Raw genomic sequence first — 7960 nt, 5'->3', positions numbered from 1 at the left:
CTTTTTACTGATCGGACTTACGAAATATTTTCATAGATTTAGAATAAAAAATACCCATATTCCAATATTCTGAACTACAGTTAAGTCGATATTAACTGGCAAGCTATTTCCTGTGAAAGTACATCCGAGCCCTCTAGTGAATGAGGAAGTTTGGTATAATCCCCCAGTGTTTTGGGTGCCACCTTGATGTTGACCCACAAGGTACAAGGTACGGTGCTGACAAATCTAGAATCATAATCAGTTTAAATCTGAGATTTGAACCCAGTATAATCGAATTCTGACCTTCTAAAGGTATACAACTCTTTACATGGCCTACCTTGCATGACTGGTTCCCATGTACCACTTTGAAATGTACGGGGGAAATCTTTCCTAGAACAATTTTTTTTAAAATTAAACAACTTTTTTTCAACATGGCTTTATTTTATACATACATACAGTGGAATAACATCATATATACAACAAGATTGACCATGTAATAAAGTGTACATGGCAAAGTCTAAATAACAGGATTCCTGGCATGTAAGCTGATAAATCTGAATCAGGCAAAGTGAGTGAGTGAATATGAGGCTGGTTTGAAAAGTATTTCAGTTATATCAGCTTAATAAAGTAAATGTGGAATGGTATGCTGTTCTCAGACATTCACCACTTTGGTGAACAGGTAAGGTGACTTTCACCTCTGCCATGGAACGGACTTTCACCTCTGCCAAGGAACTGACTTTCACCTCTGCCATGGAACTGACTTTCACCTCTGCCATGGAACTGACTTTCACCTCTGCCAAGGAACTGACTTTCACCTCTGCCATGGAACTGACTTTCACCTCTGCCATGGAACTGACTTTCACCTCTGCCAAGGAACTGACTTTCACACCAGGAATCCTGGGATGATCAACATCATGATGTGGAAATAATTGTAATTACATCTTGATGACCTGAATATATCTTCATTCAAAAATAGCAAAGGAATTGAAAGATTTCATCATTTATCCTCAGCCTCTCTTTGGCAACTGTGATCACATGAACAGTGATAATGAAAACTTCATCGACTGTCTATGGCACTGGATTACTAATTTCACTTATCATGCTAATTGTCAAAATGAGTCGTTATCTGATCTGTTTAACACGAGCTGTCAGCATGCCTGCTTGAAAGCAGTCAAACACTTACAAACCTATGATCACAGCATTTTACAAAGGTCACAGTCCCCTGTTTACTTCACGGACTTGTCACAGTGAAACACATTGCTCAATCGACCCAAGTTGTTTGTGGAACAGCTTCTGTGGCATGATGTAATGTCCACACACACACACACAAAGATTTGACATTTATACAATTCTTTCTATGTGAGGTTTAAACTTCTTAATCAACCCTTGTAGTTTCTAGAGCCTGCTGCTGCAGTTAGTAAAGAACATGTACAAATGGGGTATATTTTTTTTTATCGTCCTTGACATGTAGGGCACAACATAGCTTATGACATGACATGCATGGCACTAACACAGAACAGGTCTTGCAGTCCTACATCTGATATTACAAGTCCAGAGTTGCACCTGGCAAATCAATATCTATGTCAAGCAAGATCTAAAAATGACCAAAATCAACATTTAAGCATGAAAATTCAAGATCTAACATGACAACTCAGGCTCCAAGCATGACAACCAAGTGTCGAAGCATGACAACCTAGGGTTCAAACATGGCAAATCATAGTCTTAGCCTCATGTGTCATGCTTAGACCATGATTTGGTAGGCTTAGAAATCCTGACACATCAGGCTCTAAGCATGACAAATCAGGCTCTAAGCATGACACATCAGGCCGCAAGCATGACACATCAGGCCTCAGGCCTCAAGCATGACACATCGGCTCCAAGTATGACACATCAGGTCTCAAGCATGACTATTAAGGGTCTAAACAGGATAAGGAAATACAAATCCAAAGCAAACATTTATAAAACAAAAGTACAAATCTGCCATGTAAAAAACAAATTATTAAAGAAACCATGAATTACAATTTAGTGTGTGTGCTTAATGTGGGACGAAAGCCTGACATGATTCAGGTCATCACTTCATTGAAACCCACGAGGGCATAGTGCCAAGAAACCTAGAAACATTATTGGGAAACCTGGATTCTAAGCCATGATCACAGATCTCTGGCACGCCCAATAGACACAACTCTGCATGGCACCTTGGACACCCATGCCCCCTACATCTGTCACATCACCATCAATGCAGTCATACTGTGAATCGGCCAGGACATTGTTACAGCAAAGTATGAAGTTATATTCTAATGCAAAGCATCTATCTTTACATTTCTTTATCAATAAAAACAAACATGACCCATAATATTCTGAACAGTTATTTCCGTTTAGTGTCCCTTGATTCATAGGAATGAAGAGTGATCACCTTCTGCGTTAGTGAGTAAATGATGAAGCACCATCAATTTGACTAAAATCAGATCTTTTACTCTCATACGATACCTCTCTGTATGAAGATTTGAGGAGCAGAGCATTTAAACATACATATCTGATTTCGAAAACAATTTTTTCATGAAGGCAAAAACATAAAAGATTGCTATTAAATTATTGTGGCTATTTTTATGTTATAGAGATGGTAAAGAAATAAAGCTGAAACTATTTTGAAACAGTTGACATCTTGGCTGTAGAACCAATGCATCCTTATTTTAGATTAGACACCTCTATGGAGGTGTAATCAGATTATCTGGCAGAGAGGTATGTTATCGGTGTAAACAGATCTGCTTCTTTTGACATTAAAGCAACATTTGCAATACATATATATGTCAAACAAGTGATTTCTAATTACGAATTTAAATTACTAATCAGTGATCCAGTTTTGTTTTAATACTGCAGCCAGCAATATTCCTGCTGAAAATAATCAAATCTTGACCAAACGCAAATTAGATGCCAATTAAATGTTGACATGGAAATGATAACATTAGTTTCTCCTGATGCTTTCTATTGCATCAAAATGAATATGACATGTTAGACTTTCCCTACACAATCACAGCAACGTCCACATGCTCATGATCCCTCATCAGGGGAAACAAATGTCAGCACTCAACCTCATCAGGGGAAACTACTCTCAGCACACACCCTCATCAGGGGAAACTACTCTCAGCACTCACCCTCACCAGGGGAAGCAACTGTCAGCACTCACTCTCATCAGGGGAAACTACTGTCAGCACTGACCCTCATCAGGGGAAACAACTGTCAGCACACACCCTCATCAGGGGAAACTACTCTCAGCACTCACCCTCACCAGGGGAAGCAACTGTCAGCACTCACTCTCATCAGGGGAAACTACTGTCAGCACTGACCCTCATCAGGGGAAACAACTGTCAGCACTGACCCTCATCAGGGGAAGCAACTGTCAGCACTCACCCTCATCAGGGGAAGCAACTCTCAGCACTCACCCTCATCAGGGGAAACAACTGTCTCAGCACACACACCACAACAATAACACATACGCAAACTGTCGAAAACAACTTGTGCAAAGCATACCCTTTCTCATGACCTCATGCCAAGCATACCACATACCAAGTAGTGACCTTGAGAAGTTAGAGCTGTACACGGAGCCACTAGTGTACATTATGTCCATTGTTTGGCAGGTTGTTATTCATCGTAATGACCCTGCGCATGGTAGGATGAATCGATTCACCCGAGAGGGGAGGGAACTTTTCCCTTATTGTGTAAAGGACATTGCAGTCGTTGCCCACACGGTGTCAGTCAGTAAGTGCCACCTCTGTAGGTGATCTGGACCTAATGTTCTCGGCAGACATCGATTCACACGAGAAGGGATGAAACCTTTGCCTCATTGTGTAAAGGACATTGCAGTCGTTGCCCACACGGTGTCAGTCAGTAAGTGCCACCTCTGTAGGTGATCTGGACCTAATGCTCTCGGCAGACATCGATTCACATGAGAAGGGATGGAACTTTTGCCTCGTGTAAAGGACATTGCAGTCGTTGCCCACGCGGTGGCAGTCAGTAAGTGCCACCTCTGTAGGTGATATGGACCTAATGCTCTCGGCCGACATCTCAAGTCGGGAAAGGCTGCATCAACCTTGATGAGGGCGCTACCCTATACATAACATGCCATGATAAACTGAAGGAAAAAAACTAGAAGAACACTTACATTGAAGAATTGCAGATAACTGCTCCATCTCAAAATTAAAATTTTAGTATCAACATATTTTTCATGGCAATATGACTATTCTAAAAACAAACATCTTTGAATTCATTGTCAACATCCAATTTGAATCTGTCACAGAGCTTTAGTCACAACACAAATCCTGAGAATTTGAATCCGCAGTATTAACTGTGGTCATTTCAGCAGTTTAAACTTCATCAAGTTCATGCATATGGGGGGCGGTCAGGTAACCTAGTGGTTAAAGCGTTCGCTCATCACGCCAAAGACCCGGGTTCGATTCCCGACATGGGTACAAAGTGTGAAGCCCATTTCTGGTGTCCCCCGCCGTGATATTGCTGGTATATTGCTAAAAGCGGCGTAAAACCTACTCACTCACTCATGCATATGGATATATAACGCCATTATTTGCTGCCCTCTACTCTGTCCAAGAACATACAACACTGCAGAGTCAGAGCAGGGATTTGAGTGGGTGGGAGCATTGAGCTGAACACCACCAAGTACAGGAGTTCAGCTACACCAGCCTGATGCAGGAAGAAAGTCACGGTCCCTTTTCACAAAGCTATCGTAGCTACGACTGTTGTAAGTCTATGTTAAAAACCAGGAGTTACGACAGTTGTAGCCATGGGGGCCTGAAGTGATGCAGGCATTTACCACTTTGGTGAAGCCCATGAGCATGGCTATGGTGCTGACAAAATAATCGGAGCGAGGCAGGATTCGAACCCAAAACATAGGATTCTGGAACGCCTAAGGGACGCAACTCTGCACAGCGAATTATGGCACCTTAGACGGCAGGGCCCCTGTTACCCCTCCAGGATTCGGTATAAGTGGAAGATGCACACTTTCCAAACTCATACAACAGCATCCTTCCATGATGATAAATACCAAAGAAGCATTCCTCAACAAAGCTTCATTTTTTAATTTGAGACAATTTCAATTATATGATGCTAAAAATAGCCACCCCATCACATAAAGCTGATGATATGGAAGCACTATGTGCAAGGTTTGAATTTGTTTCATTTGTTGTGTAACGCCCCACTCAGTAATATTCCAGCTATACGACAGCAGGCTGTAAATTATCAAGTCTGGACCAGACAATCCAGTGACTGACATCATGAGCATCGATCCACGCAATTGGGATACGATGCATCAACCAAATCAGCTTGTCTGACCACCTGATCCAGTTAGTCGCCTCTTACAACAAGCACAGTCGCCTATTACGTTAAACAAGGGTTGCCGAAGACCTATTCTACCCTGGATCTTCAAAGATAAGTAAGTGATTCAGATGAAGATTGGGTTGAATGGATCCAGGGTATTTAGTATCCTAGAATGAAGATATAATCCTGACAATACCCTGTATAACTGAGGATGTACTCCCTGCATCCCCTCCAGGATCCGATACTACATTGGAATGAACACGCTCTGAACCTATACAATAACCTATAACAACATGGCATACGGGTATACTGACATCATAAAGTCAAGTTTCTTCACAATTGGTATCTTAAAGGGGGCCTTGTATCTGGAATAAGGCTGGAATGCTTTTTATTTAACTGAGCTGATAATAACTTTAACATAACTTAATAACATGCATTAAACATTTCAAGAACACTTCACTGAGGTTGGAGGCTGACTCAGTATAGCTACATCCTCCAAGCTAATTGTGTGATTATTTTAACATGCATGTGACTGCACAGACGATGAGTGTCCCTACAATTTATAAACTCCATACAGCATGAAACTATCACATAACATAATGAATAAGTAATTACAGCTACCTGATAATCTTGCTTCTAAACAGTTCAACTCGATTTGTTTGTTTGTTGTTTAAGGCCGCACTCAGCAATATTCCAGCTATATGACGGTGGTCTGTAAATTATCGAATCTGGACCAGACAATCTAGTGACTGACATCATGTGTATAGATCCACGCAATTGGGATACGATGACATGCATCAACCAAGTCAGAAAGCCTGACCACTTGATCCCATTAGTGGCCTCTTGGGTTGCTGAAGTCCTGTTCTATCCCAGATCTTAAATTGTTAAACTCAATACCAGATTTTCTGACTATACACAACAGAGAATGGCAAGCTGTATGTTGGCATCAATATACAGTAAACTACAGTTATAACAAACTCGAAGGGACCACTAATTCTAGTTAGTAATAACCGTAGTTCGTCATAACCATATATACAGCATATATACAGCAAATGACTGAGACTAAAAAATAAGTTTGTTATATCAGTCAGTTCGTTATAAGCATATTCATTATAAACGTAGTTTATTGTACAGAAATGTGTTTGTACAATTAACAAAACTGAAAAGGCCACCAGGCCCAGACAATTTGCAGTTGTTGATAGGGTGCATCCACTGAGATACCATGCCGCAGGTCAACATTGACATATCACTCAGTGTACTGACTCCAAGCCGACCAGTCCTTATTATATCTCCTGAATGCCAAGCAAAAGGCAGGGTAACAACAAGTACCATCTTTTAACACATTCTGAATGAATTGACCGGTAAACCAGCAACCTCTTGCACTCTGGGCAGATGCTCTAGACCAGGGAGGCGGTCAGCAAGCAGGGTTACAAATTAACACTGGCCTGCTAGCAGAGGGCTAGTACAAATTCCTGCGGGCAATTACATATTTTCCAATTTACCCGTTGTTTTAACATTACGAGAGCATTTCAACTTTACCCGGGCTAGTAAGCTTTTCAGTATAGTTCTAATACTGGCAAGTTGTAAAAACTCATCTTAATTGTCTGCTAACTTAAATGTTACGATATGGCTCCATCAGTCAGTTAATGATTACCCATAGAACCGTATTCGACGTAATAAGCGTGCAGAGTGCTCTCAAAATTAGAACTAGGGGGCTCTTATTAGAATATTATTTTGGTGGGAGAAAAACAGAGCTGAAAGATCGTAAATTTCGTGGTTTATGCTGACAGCCTGAAATGTTTATATCCGACATAAATATTTTCCCAGGATTTAATAGCCCATAATTAAGGGTGCATATAACACATGAGTGCGTATTATACGCAAAAAAATAAGTCTTGTGTACACTGATCAATTGGAAGGGGTGCTAAATAGAATTGCTCACTAGCCAATATATTAGCAAATATCGCCGTGGGCGCTTATAAGAACAGGGCGCTTATTGCGTGAAATACGGTACTTATAAACAGTTCTTAATTTCACAGATAGGAGACATAAGATTTCTGAGGTCATCCAAATGTAAGTGTAGTCATCCCTCGAAAATAGAGATCATCATGTAAATCATGGCTGCTAAACAGCGTTCGAAATACCTGCCTGCCCGACCGTCAGAGATGGGTTGATTTCAACTCGGGCTGCCAGATTTTCAAATCTCCCTGCCCGACGGTCGGGTCATATTTCATAGGTGAAAATATTCTAAATATTTCCCGATGATACGCATTAATTCACATGTTAAGAAGAATGATAAAATGTAACCAAAAAGAAATCCCGTTAGCTTTTAGACAACCTAACATTTAGCGATGCACTTATGCTACAAGCAATCAGTTTTCATATTTTTAATTAAATTATCCTGAGAAACATATGATTATAGTGGGCAGGCAGGTTTTGGTCAGGGCTGGCTAGTATTTCAGCTAGCCAGTCCTGTGGTCTGGCTGAATTTTTTGGGAGTTTCATACCCTGTGCTAAAAAAAGTTACTTACAAATTGGTCCAGAAGTTGGTCAGGGAGCACTTACTGGAGGAGGGCACTTAATACAGTGAATACGGTACCAGGGTTTGAATTACATAGCAACTCCAGACAGTGACCATAAAATGATGATACTG

Source organism: Haliotis rufescens, unplaced genomic scaffold (assembly GCF_023055435.1).
Source record: "Haliotis rufescens isolate VD_foot unplaced genomic scaffold, xgHalRufe1.0.p SCAF_5, whole genome shotgun sequence".
In the NCBI taxonomy this organism is placed as follows: domain Eukaryota; kingdom Metazoa; phylum Mollusca; class Gastropoda; order Lepetellida; family Haliotidae; genus Haliotis; species Haliotis rufescens.
The sequence above is the reverse complement of the archived record's forward strand: the minus strand, read 5'-3'. Positions refer to the sequence as shown.